Genomic DNA, 17,181 nt, shown 5'->3' with positions numbered 1-17,181 from the left:
TGTGCCTGATAAATCACGGCCATGAGCTGGCCGAAGGAGCCCTTTCTCTCGGCCCTGGCACTTGTTCACAGAAGCTGAAACGCAGCGTTTCGCCAGGGTATTTCGCCTTCCTAAAAAATAAAAGAAGAAATGCTAAGACATGATCATCTCGGCCTTAAGCGTAGGCCGAGGCCGAGGCCGAACAAAATTGCGGCCAAGGCATTAAAGGCAAATCATCACGTGACAGCAGGGTCCCAGGCTTCATTTAATGAAGTAGTGCCTGTTTAATGCAGCAAACCCATTGGCCACAAAAAAGCATTTAATGCATGAGGGAAGGTGGGAAGTGACTGAAGTCAGGATTTGGTGATGAGGATCAGAGTGATTAGACGTGGACATTCTCACAAGGATTCTGACAGCCTGAGATGTTGGTTCACCAGCTATCCAGGCCATAAATGCGTCTCCACGGCCAGAGGCTCATAACCCACGATCAAGAGCGGCGGCCGAGATTCACCAGGATTTCTGGGGTCTCACCACCATACTTCACGATCCCAAATGTCGATTGGACTGCCCACTTGCGCTAATCAGACTCCACTACGCGTAAATTCAGCCTCGATTACTCATCCAGGGACTCTTCCTATAAATACAAGACTCGAGCTACATTCAAAGGGTTCAACACCAAAACAAAGCCTCCTACGGAGCAACTTATTTTTTCCTGTAATGCACTTTCAATATCTTTACTTGCTTTCCTAGGAGTAGTGGTAGATTGTAAGGAAAATCCATTCATCAAATATATCATACGACCCTTGATTTTCAAGGCGCCGGAGCACCATCCTTGTTATTCGTTCACTCACCCCATATATCACACGACCGTCGCTCCCTGAGCAGCGCGCCGGAGCACCGCCCAAAACCCACCACCAACACCATCACTCAACGGCCTTGTAGTTCAGGCCGTGAACCTAACAGCCGAGACCAGTTCCTCTCTCGGCTACAATCGTTTGAATAGGAAGACAGATCAAACAGGCGCACCACTTATCCATCCAACACTCATCAACACATCAACGCACGGTAGACCGTGCTGGCACGCCCGCGCACAACCGCACCGCATCCAAAAGCAGGAAACCCCGTATTAACGCACATCCCCTCGGCCCGGAACTCCAGGTCGTGAGATTTGCGCGGCAGACAACAACAGGGGGGGTGGGGGGGTTATCACGAGAGAGAAGGGGAGAGTGAGGAGAGAGAAAGGGAGAATCAGATTTTTAAATCTTATTTTCCAAAATTACAATTTTTGCCCATTTTCGTAATTTGCTCGTATTTTCTTCATTACAAGTCCGATTTGAGTCCACTACGTGTCTACGGACTCGTTTCGTCGCGCTCTACGCAATGGTACAAGTGGATTTCCAAAATTCATTCCCGATTAAAAAGCCAACTTAAAACCTAATAAAATATTCTAGGGGTAGTTTAGTCTTTTCCTCTATTAAATTATTAATTAAGTATTATTTAAGGATCGGGTTGTTACAATCTACCCCCCTTATGAAAATTTCATCCTCAAAATTTGCGTACCTGTCACTCGAAGAGGTAAGGATACTGGGCCCGCACACTTTTCGGGTTCCCATATGGCCTCTACCGTGTCGTGACTCCTCCACAAAACCTTCACTAGTGGAATCTCTCTGGATCGAAGCACTTGCATCCTCCAATCCAGAACCTGAACAGGTTGCTCTACTTAACTTAAAACCTTCTTCAACTTTATGGGCTGCTCTTCCAATACATGGGATGGGTCTGAAATATATTCCCAGAGCATAGACATGTCGAACACTTCGTGTAGACGGGAAAGATCTGTTGGCAAGACAAGTCTGTAAGCTACTGGGCCCACACGCTCCACAATCTTGTATGGTCCAATATAGCGAGGGCTTAGTTTTTCTCGTTTCCCAAATCTCACTATGCCTTTCCAAGGAGACAATTTTAGAAATACTCAATCACCTACTTCGAACTGAAGATCCTTTATCTTGTTATCTGCATAACTCTTGTCGATCCTGGGCCGCCTTGAGCCTTTCTCTGATTATTTCTACATGTTTCTTTGTCCTTTCAACATCCTCAGATACCTGTAACCTGTGCTCGCCCACTACATCCCAATACAAAGGCGTTCTACACTGTTTCCCGTATAAGACATCAAATGGTGACATTCCTATACTCTCATGAAAACTGTTATTATAGGTAAACTCCATGAGTGGCAATTTCTCATCCCAGTTACCCCGAAACTACAATGCACATGCTCTCAACATATCTTCTAAAGTCTGAATCGTCCTTTCAGACTGACCATCTGTCTGGGGGTGGAATGCAGTTCTGAACTGCAGCTGGGTCTCAAATGCCTCATGCAACTTCGTCAAAAAATGAGACGTGAACCGAGGATCTCAATCAGAAACAATGGATATTGGTACCCTATGAAGTCTCACAATCTCATCTATAAAAATCTGGCCAACTTATTCAAAGTATAGTTCGCTCTCACCGGCAGAAAGTGAGCTGACTTAGTGAGTCGATCCACAATTACCCATACTCCATCATGCTCGTCCTTTGTCCGAGGAAGTTTGAACACAAAATCCATAGTAATATGATCCCATTTCCACTCGGGAATCGAAAGTGGTTGCAACAATCCTGATGCTTTCTGCCTTTCTGCCTTGACTTGCTGACACACTAGACACTCACTAACATACATCTTGGTGCTACTTGAGTGCATGGTAAAAGTTGAACAGTGGGCCTCCTCGAAAATTCTCCTTTTAATGTCTCATCCTCAGGAACATACAATCTTGTTCCTACCATCAAAGTCCCACCATTCCTCACTGAGTAATCTGTCCTAGTGCCATTCTCAACCTCTAATTTCAGTGTACAAACTAATGGATCTTGAGACTGGGCTCTCCTTAATCGCTCCACTAGCACTGGTTTCACATTGAGAGTATCTAACAGTGCTCCCTGATCATCCATAACTAGCCCAATTCTCAATTTCCTCATCTCCACCAACAGTGGCAAATACCTCCCTGGAACATGAGCTATCGATCCCGAGGACTTCCTGCTGAGGGCATCATCTACCACATTAGCTCTTCTTAGGTGATGCTCAATAGTACAATTATAATCTTTAATCAACTCTAACCATATCCTTTTCCTCAGGTTTAGTTCCCTCTGGGTGAACAGATACTTCAAACTCTTATGATCCTTGAAAATCTAGCACGTTTCCCCATAAAATAATGTTGCCAAACTTTCAGGGCAAACACTACTATGGCAAGTACCAGGTCATGAGTAGGATAGTTCAACTCATGCTTCTTAAGTTGCCTGGAAGCATAAGCGATTACCCTACCATGCTGCATCAACACACAACCTAATCCTTGTCGGGATGTGTCACTGTATATTACGAAATTTCCTGTGTTGTCTGGAAGTGTTAATACCGGAGCAGTGGTCAACCTGGTCTTGAGTTCATTAAACTCTCTTCACACTCATCTGACCATTCAAATTCGACGCCTTTCCTAGTCAAGTGAGTGAGAGGTGCCGTTATAGTAGAGAAACCCTCCACAAAGCGACAATAATAACCAGCTAACCTAAGGAAACTCCGTATCTCAGTAACACTAGTTGGTCGTGGCCAATTCACTACTGCCACAACTTTCTGGGGATCCACATAAATACCTTATGCAGAAATCATGTGCCCCAAGAAGCTCACTCTGTCCAACCAAAATTGACACTTGCTGAACTTGGCATACAATTGTTTCCATCTCAAGGTCTTCAACACAACTTCCAAATGCTTTAAGTGCGCCTTTTGATGTTTAGAGTAAATCAAGATGTCGTCTATGAACACAATCACACAGTGATCCAAGTAACATCGGAACACTCTGTTCATGAGATCCATAGATGCAGCTGGAACGCTAGTTAATCCAAATGGCATCACTAGGAACTCATAGTGCCTATACCTCGCCCGAAAAGCTGTCTTAGGCACATCCTCCTCTCTAATACGCAGCTGATGATATCTAGATCTCAAGTCAATCTTAGAAAATACCTTGGCACCCTTCAACTGATCAAACAGGTCATCTATCCATGGTAACGGATACCGGTTCCTTACTGTGCCCCTATTCTACTACCCGTTGGCAATACACAATCTCATGGTGCCATCCTTCTTCTTTACCAACACTACTGGAGCGCCCCATGGTGAGGAACTGGGTCAGATGAAACCCTTATCCACCAGCTCCTGTAACTGAGTCTTTAACTCCCTTAACTCAATTGTTGCCATTCTATACGGCGCCTAAGAAATGGGTTTCGCACTCGGAACGAGCTCAACAGTGAACTCAATCTCTCGGTGAGGTGGTAAACCTTGAGATCCTCCGAAAGCACATTTGGCAATTCCTGTACCACTGGAATATCCTCCAACCTCAATCCATTATCCCGGGTATCGATAAGGTGCACCAAATTTTCTGAACATCCTTTCCTGAGCAACTGCCTTGCCGTCATGGTTGAAATGAGGCAAGATGGAAGTACTCTGAGCTCACTTTAAAATGTCACCTCAGGTCGTCCGGGACTACGAAACATGACCTCTTTCTGAAAACAACCTACGGAGGCATAGTGCTTGTGTGAGATCCCACATCAACCAACGGAGAGTGGGTGATGTGCCTTATATGTACACACCCGCATCCATATAGCACGAGGCCTTTTGGGAGCTCACTGGCTTCGGAGTCGTAGGACCTCCGAATTTAAGCGAGTTGGGGCCCAGAGCAATCCCAGGATGGGTGACCCACTGGGAAGTTGGTAGTGAGCTCCTAGAAACAAAACCGTGAGGGCCAGAGAGGGGGGGCCCAAAGCGGACAATATCGTGCTACGGCGGAGCCGATCCGGGATGTGATAGCTTGGCTAACCAATCCATCCCCAAAATGACATCTAAATCCACCATCTCCAGGGAAATTAGATCTGCCTCCAGAAATATGTCTCTCAGCACCTCTAGCTGCTCCATCTCCAGAGCGGTTCCCAGAACTACCACTTTGGTTAGAGTATCTGCTGGAACCTACTCCAGGTCGAAAACCTCCATAACTGCGGCTACTAGATGATTCCGAACTGAAACTGCCCCTTTTTATGACCCCTGATTGACGCCTTCAACCCTCGGGTGAACAACTGACACTTCTTTCTTTCATTTGCTACCAGTGGAATACAATATTTAGATAACTCGTTGAACTTCTGTTCATACTCCAATATCGTCATCCCACTCTGTTTTAGCTGCAGAAACTCTTCCATCTTCATATTCTGATATGCGAGCGGATAGAACTGCACATCAAACTCTGCTCTGAAATCTGACCATGTAATGGGCGATGGGTTCTGATATCTCCTCCTGACTGATTCCCACCAATATTTAGCATCTCTGGCCACAAAAGAAGTGGCCAGGGTCACCCTGTGATCCTGTGGAACGGCCATCACCTCCATAATCCACTCTATCCGCTCTATCCACTGCTCGACTACAGCTGGGCCACCATCACCATCGAAATCGGTGGCCCCAATCCTCTTAGCCTGATCTACGTAGCTCAGAGAAAGATCTCTGGATTGCCCAGTTCTGGATAGGGCCTAAGTCCACAACTCCAAAGTCTGCTGGAAATTAGTGTCCAGGTGTGGGAGAACTCTCGCCGGTACGGCCCCTGTCTGACCTCCCACCTGAGACTGTTCTACCTGCTCTAGTTCAGGATGGGGATCCTGTCCTCGAAGTCGGGACAACTGTCTAGTCCCTCTCCTAGTGCCACCACGTTATGGGCCCCTGATTCTGTCAAAAGAAACAGAAATTCCTTGAAACCGAGATGCACACACAGTGCGGAGTCTACAGGAAGTTAACCTAATTCTCTGATACCAAGTTGACAGGACCCGACCCAAATTCCACTTTGGAATCCGAGCCGAACCCTGTGCGTGTCCGACACCTGGCAAGTGCCGAGCACAAAAGACCTAATTGCCCTTCTAGTCAAATTTCAACTAAAATTGGGGTTTGACTTTTGCCGAAAAACTCAGCAGAGCCTCCCCTGGAATTAGACCAAACCCGAGATTACACCTGTTAAACGAGCATATAAAAATATACACCAACTGCCAGCATACAAAAATTTACATGTCAGCAGTTAGACAAGTGTTCTATGGCAATATCAGAGCTCTACACATATTAGGTTACAAGTATAAAATAATTAAACAAGGCCCTACTTTGTCAAGGAAGGTGGCGGATGATGGACTCGGCTCGGTGGTGGCTCACTGTGCATGCTTACTACTTGGGGGCGCAAAACATTTAAAGGGTGAGTGGACCAGAAACAAAGCTTTAGAAAAATAGCATAAAAACATACTAACCCCACTGTAAAAACTGTTATAAAAACTAAATCATTTCTTATATAAATACTCACACTGGAATCACTACATTCATATATATATATATATATATATATAATCAATCACATACTTGATCAAACATTAAATCATTGAAAGCATTGAAATCAACTTTTAATCTACCACCAGGTGTACCCAATTATAATTCCGTCAATTCCTTTAGTTTCCGTCAATTCCTTATAATCCGTCAATTCCATCCTTGTGCCACCGGATTTACACGTCCTAGCAGACCTCGGGAAACACAAGGTCACCCAAGCCGCAATCCTAGCAGAATTCAGGGGACACTTGGTCGGCCTGATCCGCAATCCTAGCACCACACGGTTCGAGCGTCCCCGAGACTCGTGGGGCTGTGTCAAGCATGTTGATCTACCCGAAGGCAACTGGATGTCCGTCGACATCAATAATACCGAAGGCAACATAATTTTATTCCGAAAGCAACTTTATTTCCGAGGCAACATTTATTATACTGAAGGCAACCTTGGGTACCTATGGTGGCTTAAAATAAATGTATATATATATATATATATATATATATATATATATATATATATATATTGAAAAGATTAAAGTTTATAAAACTACTTATAAAACTATTCCTTAAATCCTGCTGCCATTTAATATGATAATACCTCAGTTCTGACTCTCAAAATACCGGCAGAATTTCAACTCCAAAATCAACCCTTCAAACCTTGAAATCTCTCAAAGCCTACCCAACCATAAGCTAGAACATGAAAATCAGTCGAAAAATCATACCTAATTCGTCCGATTTGGTAGCCGGAGGAGGGAGAACGAGAGACTTGAAATTCGGAGCAAAACCAGCCAAATTCGAGCTGTTTCCGGTGGCTGGAGCTGTCGACGGAGGCGGCGCAGGTCAGGGGTGCGACGGCGAGGTCCGGCTGGCGTGTGGGGTCTGGTCCGGTGGGCTAGGGTGGTCGGCTGGGTGGTTATGGTGGTGCGGCTGGAGCTGCAAAACAACAGGGGGGGGTTATCACGAGAGAGAAAGGGAGAATCAGATTTTTAATCAGATTTTCCAAAATTACAATTTTTGCCCATTTTCGTAATTTGCTCGTATTTTCTTCGTTGCAAGTCCGATTCGAGTCCACTACGTGTCTTCGGACTCATTTCGTCGTGCTCTACGCAATGGTATAAGTGGATTTCCAAAATTCATTCCCGGTTAAAAAGCCAACTTAAAACCTAATAAAATATTCTAGGGGTAGTTTAGTCTTTTCCTCTATTAAATTATTAATTAAGTATTATTTAAGGATCGGGTTGTTACAATAAGTCTTGGAAAGACCCCAAAATGATGTTTTCCTCAAACCATTAAAAACATTAAAAAAAAATGGCCCAAAACCAGATCTGTACTGGATTTTCCTATTCCAACATACGACCTACAAAAATAAAAAAGGTACATATCCAATGTCATCATTTAACATATAGCTAAACTTGTATTCAAACAGATTGTAATTTTTTACTTAATAGGTATGCATATAACTATAAAAAGAACATATAAAACACAATTAGTAAACTACATATGTAGATAAAAAATAAATTGCGGGACCATATCAAACCAGATAATGAACAATTTAAAATGAAAAAAACAAAAGAACAAACTTAAGTCATTATGTAGGCTTTTTAGATTGATTGCTCCACACTATACATGCAAACAATGATTGCATAAGTAAACTACAGTGCATGTTTGTTTATACCACATATGACCAATCTCTTTGGTAGCTAACAAAGGGCATCGACAAGTGCTCAACCTTCAGTTAACACCCTTGCCCGATCGTATCAAATGTAGGCACACATATGCCCTAGGACACGTAGCAATCCCACAAAGGATGCCCATGAATCCCACATCAAAAGATCACCTCAAGTAGGTCTCCCATATTTCTCCTCTAGAAATAGGGCCCTTGTCCAACCTCAAAAGGTAATAGTAATTTGGCTTATGTATCCATACTTTGCCGAATTACTTACTCCCCTCATACTTAGCTAACTTAAGCATCGAAGAGCCTTCGACCGGTACCACACCGGTGCTAAGGTCTTCACCCTTGCACTCTCCTTCTGCATATCTCACTCCGCTTGCCGAAGGGAACTCCATTACCAAAGGCAAGCCATCTCTAAGTTGGGTCCAAAAGTGATCATCTATTTTTGGGCATCAACAATGTTCATACCACCTCCAAAAATAGAAAAAGTACATACCTAGTGTCATCATTTACCCCTATAGTCAAACTTCTATAAAAATAAAATAAAAACTCCTTGCACTTACCTTCACTGCAGTATACTTGCAATTTACCTACTTGTTCCCGTAAGTAATCTACATCTCCTGCATTATCTATGCAGGTGACATACCAAAAAGGTAAAATATGCATCATAGACATGGTATCTATTGCTACCAAGGTGTTTTTTTTTCCCTAATCCCCTGGTTTACATATAAAAACTGTTTATAACGAATCATCAAATCGCATAAAACCAAAAAAAAATATTCTAGGCATTCTTGATCTTGTGATGCTTTTCTTTCTTTTTTGCAATTTACCTACCAGTTCGCGTAAGTAATCTACATTTCCCACATTATCTACATAGGAAACATACACAAAAGGTAAAATATTCACTATAGACAAGGATGTATTGATAGAACCTTCTTTTTTCCTTATCCCCTGTTTACATATAAAAATTGTTTATAACAAATCATCAAATCACATACAACTGAAAAAAAAAATTCCAATCATTCTTGATCTTGTGATGATTTTTTTTCTTTTTTGCTTCACGCTACAACAATTTACCTACTACAAAAAATACTGAGCTACTACTATATCGCATCTCCTATTTGTAAGTTGAAGAATAAAAGGTAGTGATCGGTTCATAATTGTATATCATTTTGTACCCTTCTAGCTTATGATTTGGTTATGTTTTTTAGTTAAACTTGTGCTTTTAATCATTTTTGTGTTTATCTTTCAGTTCATTGAGCTTTAGGTAACAATGATGGCTTTGGATAGGAAATGATGCAATCCATGCATGTTAAGGCCTGATTTGGGTGAATGGAAGAAGAGCTTAAAGACAAACTAATTTTGGCTACAAACCCTTGCCAGCCCAGTTTCGTAGGTCAACGTCTTGACCTTGGATCAGCATGCTCTGGGGCTCGGATGAGGTGAAGATCTTCATGAAAGTTGTTCCAATGGGTGTGTACTATAACATATACAAATTTCAGCCCAATTGAACATATCTGGAGTCCTTAGCCCGTCCAACACTGAACCCTGCTCAGGAGGATTTGCAGCTGCCAGCTTTTAGCCATGTGGCTCCTTTTAGCCATGTGCCTCACCCTAGCTATAACTGACTTTGTACCCAACATAATGAGTGAAGTAGGGAGGCATTCCAGCTATGAAAGTCTAAAGGAGCAAGTTGGTACATGCTGGAGCTATTAAAGAGAAGCATGTGCATGCATGTGAAGCAAAAAGAAAGAAATGAAATGAAATGAAGTCAATTCCAGTCTCTGTTCGGCAGCCAACTTGAAAGGCCCAAAAAACACACTTCTACTTCTCCAATAGGAATACTTTCTTCATAGAAGTTGCTCCAATGGGTGTCTACTATAACATAGCCAAATTGGAGCCCCATTGGATACGTTTTGAAACCGCTGGCCTTCCTACACCAAGCCTGGTTCAGAAAAATCATTTCTTTTCAGCAACCAAAATAAAACCACATGGGTTGGCAGCAAAAGGCAACCACAATTGAACACCTTTGAAAACCCATGTGAAGAAAGCTTCAAGAGCAGCAAAAGAAGTATGGGATGAAATTGATTCCAACCACACTAACATAGACAAGATGAAGTGAGAGTTATGGGTTGTATCAAAAGAGGAATGGTGGTGTTGGAATTCATCATGATGTTCCTCCCTCTTAGCCCTATAAATAGAGAAGTCTTCAAGCTTCAAAACACACCCCAAGGGGGGGAGCTCTCAAACACTTCTCTAGAGCTCCCTTCCCTTCTCTCCCTCAAATTCTCTTAGTTTCCTTTCAAGTTGTCAATTGTTGTAACAAAATGATTTTACTAAATTTTCCTTCAAGTTTTCTTAGTTCCACTTTACTTTTATTTGTAATGTACATTCTTTCTTAAGTATTCAAGTTTAATTAGTTTCCAAGTTTCAATTATGGTTTTTGTTCTTATTCATTATGCTTATAAGTTAATATGCTAGTTTGAATGATTGATCACCATTTTGGCTTGCATGTTAGCTATCTTGGTTTGAATTAAGAGTAGACACCATGCTTTAATTCGAATTGAACTATGAATAGGAAGAGTATGTATGGACATTCGACAACAGGGATTAGATACATGCTTGGTTGTTTAAATTGTTCTTCTATGCTTAATGGGTTCCTAATGCTTAATTTTAGGTTAGACAACAAATGATCAAATTAGGGAATTAGGAACACAAGGTTATGACCAAACACCATGGCTTAATCATACTTTAGCTAGAATCAATCCGTTAATCTAATTGAACTTGGGAACTTATTTGCTTGAGTTATTTCCTTTTTTTCTTGTTTTATTTATTTTCTTTTTCATTTCTGTTTTGTGTAGGGGAAATGAATTGGATCATTCAATCACCAATCCTTGTGGGATCGACCTCGCACTTACATATGCTATATTACCGAACGGCTCGTGCACTTGCGAGTATCACAAGTTGAGGATGCAGCTGAATCCATTTTGGTGCAGTTGAATCGACGCAACAGGTAGTACTAACACAAGGTAAAATAACATCACAAATCACTTGTGCATTCACCTAGGAATTTCCTCAAACACATAATGTGCGCAACAAAAACACAAGCCCAACTTTTAGGTCATAGACAAATTATGGAAAACATAAACAAATATTGAACAATATGAAACTCTGAAACAAATAGTCAAACAACCAACTGATGGGGCTCCATGGAATTGCATAATTTAGGGGTAGATATGATCACATAGAGGATACGAACAAAAAGTGCTAAAAATTCAAAACACATGAATCGTAATTTACCTGCAATATACAAGGCAGACCATACAATTGTGACGTCAGCTCTAGAATAGATTGTTTCAGTCACTATCGTTTTTTCTTAGCGACTAGTTTGATGAATAGAATGTACCTACGAACCCAGAATTTGAACAACAGAGACATTGGAGGGGAATCTAACGTTGGAGAATCTATGGTTTCAATGATGGGAATCGATCAAGGCTGAAATGGTTGTAAATTGAATTTGTCATGAATGAAACGGTCGTTCCCAGTTATTGAAAACCATCAGGATGCATATCTAAACTCTAGTGGCAACTAATGTAAATACGTTGAGTATTATGACCTCTTATATCTTACAGGGTATTTCAGTTTGAATTTGGGTTTTCCATATAGATTTATAGATTGATGGGTTTGTGTCTAGAGAATATAAATTGTAGGGGCCTATATTGGACTCTCCCAAAATTTTATTTATTTATTTATTTTAATACAAGCGATTGGGGGAGGGGGTTTATATAAATATTCATTGGGTGCATGGAGATTTCAAACCTCTGCCCATATGAGTGAAGGTGAAAGAGCTCAACCAATTGAGCTATACCCTACTGACTACCAATAATTTTATATACTTCTATGAAATCTTAATTGAATACTCAACCTACAAATTGGTCATGTCATTATCCAGTCCGTCATTGGAGTCGTTAAGTGATGACGTGGCATATTAGACGTGGATTTTTTTTTGCTTGCGTGTTTTTTTTTGCCAACGTGGATAATTTCTGACCCACGAACCCCAAAATGGAGAACAAAAACCCCAAATTGATATCTTCATCTCGCCATTCAACCTGGACTGAAACCCTAAATCCAATTTCAAATCTAAATCAAATAAAGGCGCCCTTCTGTAGCTGTGGTAAGAGAGCTCGCATTTGCATGTCGTGGACAAACACAAACCCAGGCCACCATTTCTAGGGTTGCACAAACTATGGGGTAAGTTTGTTGTGATTAGATTGAATGGTTTGAGATTTTCAGAGGTTACCGATTGCTAATTAGGGCTTGTTCGTGTCTCTCTACAAAGATCAAGAAGATGCGCCTTCTTTCACTGGATTGATCCCAAGATGTGCGAAAGGTTGAGGAATGTGATACATGGGCTTCTGAATGTTAGATATATGCCCTAAAAGCCAATATAAAAATGGAATACTTTAAGGATATAATATAGCTAACATAATCAAAGGGGCACGAATGTTACTTTAAGATGCATGATGTACACAGAGTAATAAGTTCATTGATAAAGATATGAATGGAAAGCATTCTAAATAAGTTAGATTAACGAGACCTTTCCACCATAGAAGTATCGTATCCTAAAAAGGTTCCTAGTCATAGGATCACCAATTGGACAATGGTGAACCACAAAGATTGGTACAATTATGTCTGCTCAAACAGAAGGATGACTGGTCTCAAGTCATTTGTGTAGAGACACTGAGACATATGTGTACGATCTATAGAGATAGAGTTCACTGAATGCAATCAACTGAAGAATTCTTGTATGGAAGTCTTACTCACAAGTGTCAAACAAAGAATTCTAAGTTATGATAATCCAAATTAGTCCTTAGACTTGAGATATCACGGTTGTTATATGTATGGGTTGTTTGTCTTCGAGAGCACCATACAGTTATATCAAAAGGTTGTAACTTAAAGGTGTTCCTCAGGATACTCAGCATGTACACAGAGGCATGTGAATGTAAAACAAGGAATCTCTACTCTTAGTAGGAAGAAAGAATACTCTAAAGATATGATTTGTTGAATCTTTGGCCAAAGTACATGATGGGAATTGAAACAAGAAAGTTTGCAATTGCATCCAAGTGAATCATATAACCAAGAGATGTCATGTTAGGGATTTGACACAAGTTAACCATGTCCCAACAACACGACATAGAGTATTATAATAAAGAAGGACTGAATTGCATTGTAATCACAAACTAACTAGATTTTCTAAATGAACTCTATTTAGCTTGGGTAGCCATGACGTATTGCTAGGTGTCACTCATGGTTTGTGAAATCCCTATAAGGACTAATTATAATTAGCCTTCGCAATAGGGAGAATTGTATAAAGGGATACAATTCACATTCGATTTAGAAGAAACCATTCTTACTCACGGCCTCGCTAATTAGAACCTATAAGATTGCACACCTAAAAGGTATGAAAGAATAAATGATTTTGCGGCTTGGTCAAAGTCAAAGTCAAAGTCAAAGTCAAAGTCAAGGTCAAAGTCAAAAGTCAAAAGTCAAAAGTCAAAAGTCAAAAGTCAAAATCAAAGGTCAAACCATTGACCCAAGACTTGACGCAGTCAACATAAGGTTGACTAGGACCAATGCTTGTTAGAAAACTTAGTGATTTAATTAGTTAAGTCATTAAATTAATTAAACTAATTAGATTAGCTTGATGAATTAATTAAAGTTATGGAACTTTAGTTTTGCTCGTACATGACTTAAACATTTATAGGAAAATGGACCTTATTGACTTAGGCAAAGTGTGACACATTATGGGATTAATGTGGTAGACCAAAGTAGCCCAAAATGGCCAAGGGATGAGGGGGTGCGACACATGGGATCTTTAGTGGCACATGCGTGACAATATGTCTCTTCATATTCATAGCCATATCACCACACCTCCTTAGGGTTTCAAGTTAGACATTTAGGAAGAGAGGAAACATCAAACCTCCCTAGATCAAACCTCCCTCCCGATCACTCTCTTGGCCGGCCACCTAGAGGAAGAAGAGGCTAGCACGCATCTTCTCCTCTTGGTTCCTTATTCTCCTATTCTCCTCCATCCTTGGTGAAGATTCTTTGGGGAGGCATAACCTCATTGTGCCTATTTGGAGAGCAAAGTGGAGAACCAACATCAAAGGGACCAATCCCTCTACTTGAACATCATCCTTGGTTTCAAGATACGCTTCAAGGGTATGTATTCCTTAATCCCTCTCTAAATAGTTGTCTTAGAGAGTCTATGGTGCTATTTCATAAACCTATAAAGATTGAGACATAAGATGAGAATTGTATGAATCTCTAGCTATTTCCTGGCTTCCACTTTATTTTATTTCATATTTGATATGCATATGCTAGATGATTTGTTTTCTAATAGCTTCATAGGATTTTAGAAATCCCTACCCCTAATTTTCCCTTCACTGAAAAGCTTGGCGAAGCAAGAAGAGGGGTAGAGAAAAGCTTCCAGGAGATTTAGGTTTTTGTGGATTTTGCTACTATGCTTCTGTTGGTTCTGAGTGGGGAAGGATGCAAAAAAGATAAAACCGACCACAGTGTGAGGCTATAACTAGAGTTTCAGGTGGTTTCATGTGCATTGTGTATTAGTGAGCCACATTCGAAGTCCATGTGGATTTGTAAAATGCAATTGGCTTTGTAAAATGCATTTTGGTATAATGAATTGCATTTGGTAAGGTTTTGTAAACTGCGTATGGTGCAATGAATTGCATTTGGCTTCGTAAATAATTGCAAAGAAGAATTTGCCATCAATATGGCTGCATCCACTATATATCAAAGAATTTGCATTTAGTTCAAAATACATCAATATCCCTGTGCAAAAGACTGCATCCAAATACATCCATACCCTTGTGCAAAATATATCCTGCATAAGTAATCCAAAAAGTACAACATGACTAATCCAAGTTACATCCAAACCTCAAATGCTCTAGGCAACCCCCTTTGCTTGTCTGAGATAAATGTCCACCCATGTTGCTGATTCACAATTCCAACATCACTAGCCAACAGTTAAAGAAACCATGTCCATGAATCCCTAGTTTTCATCTCCACCACTACATAAGGTATGACCCATGTTTCATTATTAACATCAATTCCAACAGCAGTCAAGAATTGACTCTCAGACTCCTTTCAAATGAAAACCATCTAATCTAATAAGAGGCATGCAATACTCCTTGAAGCCCTTCTTACAACCTCCCAAACAGACATATAATCTTTGAAAGATTGCATCACTTCCATTAAATTCACACTTCATCTTGGTGGTTGTTCTTTGGTTGCTCATTTTCAGTTCTTCACAATAATCCCAAAGCATAGTATAATGTGCATCCAAATTACCCTCTATCATCTCAAAAGTTGATCTCTTGGCTCTATATGCTTTTATGCGTGAAACCCCATTGCCTACTTCTTTGAAGCAACATCCTTGATTGAATGTGGAGGAATATTAAGCTTAGATTGGACTTTTTCAATGAATATTTTAGTGAGCCACTTCACATTTGCTAGGTTGTTATCCCAAACTAGTACACATGTATGGATAGGATTGTATATCTTAACAACCAATGTTTTATCCTTAGATGACTTGCAAGAGGCATATATGTTCCAAGGGCAATGCTTGGTTCTACAAAATGTCTTTAACTTGAACCTCACATTTCTTTTATACCATATATCGTGTCCATACTTTAGTGAGTAAGATTTGACTCTCTAAACACATGGCAATCTGCAAACATCATTCCCAATTCAAAAATTGGATTGTTGCTGTCAGTTTTAGGATTGTATTCTTGGACTCTCGGCATGCATCTTTGCAGCATTCTGGGCCTGTTCACCCTCATTTTGGGCCTCCTCTATTCCAATAGTCTCACTTCCAATAGAACCACCTTTAAACAAATCTTGTGCAAATAAAATATTTGATTCAACGAAGCCATCATCTCTTTCATGACATATTCTATGTCAACAAGGCATAATTCTTCAGATGGGTCTTCATCAGATGATTGAGAAGAATCACCAAGCTTCCTCCTTTTAGGCCTTTGTTTCACTTATTTCTTTTCTTTTGGAGAACACTTCCTTCTAGTGTGAATGCTTCCTTTACTTTTTTTTGCTTTTTCTGCTTTGTCTGCTTTTCTTACTATCAATTAAAATATTTTTCCTTTTTCTAGCCTTATTGTATGCTTCCCTTGCCACTGCTTTGCCTTTTGAACCTTGAGTTGTTAGAGGAGCACTGCATCCTACATCAAACTCATATGGCTCCTCATCTATGTAGCAGATCTTGGGCCATTTCCACTTGGTATAATAGCTAGTGGATTGTCATCAAATTGCAGCAAGGTCATTGCATTTGATGGCCCAGGTAGCTTATAATGGTACAATATGATCCCATCCATATAACCCAAATGTTTAACCATCTAACCTATCTCAACCATAGACATCATAACCTTGTCAACATAGTCAAAATATGTCATATCACCTCCTACATAGGAATTGTCACTAAATCTTCCACCATGATACATTGTAATAGTGAAATGCTTGGGATCAACTGCAAAGCACATAAGAACAAGCAATGAGACAAAAAATGCAGTACGAATTTGGGACCACCTAAAAATGCATATGCAAACTCACATGCCTAAACTAACTTTCTACAGTGGCTACTTTAACTAGACAAAGTCTCCTTTATTATAAAAAGAAGGCTTATTAGTTAAAATGCCCCTTGAAACTTGGGTCAAATCTCATTTTGCACCTTGAAGCTGAAAGTGACCCATATACCCCCATTTGACTGTGGTTTCGGGTTTCACTTTGCCCCTTGTCGTCAACTCCGTTGCTAACCCCATCGAAATTGCTGACATGGAAGGGTAATTTCATCTTTTCATTAACTTCGCAAATTGTGGAGCCCACCTTTATTCAAAGAATAAATAAAAAATGCAAAAATTAAAGAGTACATCAATTCAAGGGGATTTGAACCCTTAACCTCCAATGCCCAATAAATGGTCTTTACCACTGGAGCAAGTTGTATTCTTGAGTAGTCTTTGTACAATGATGATATTTATTATATGCTTAGAAGAATTTAAAAAATGTTATACTCTTCCTTCTCCATTATCCGACT

The 17,181-nt window shown here is 40.4% G+C and overlaps 1 pseudogene; it reads right to left on the bottom strand.

Annotated features, from left to right (window-relative positions):
• Positions 1-2,234: 2,234 nt before the first annotated feature.
• Positions 2,235-16,909, bottom strand: LOC110767496 (uncharacterized; annotated as a pseudogene).
• Positions 16,910-17,181: the final 272 nt, after the last annotated feature.

This window comes from Prunus avium, chromosome 8, assembly GCF_965620075.1.
Source record: "Prunus avium chromosome 8, drPruAviu1.hap1.1, whole genome shotgun sequence".
In the NCBI taxonomy this organism is placed as follows: Eukaryota; Viridiplantae; Streptophyta; class Magnoliopsida; order Rosales; family Rosaceae; genus Prunus; species Prunus avium.
Note: the sequence above shows the minus strand (reverse complement) of the source record. Positions and strands in the feature narration are given on the sequence as shown.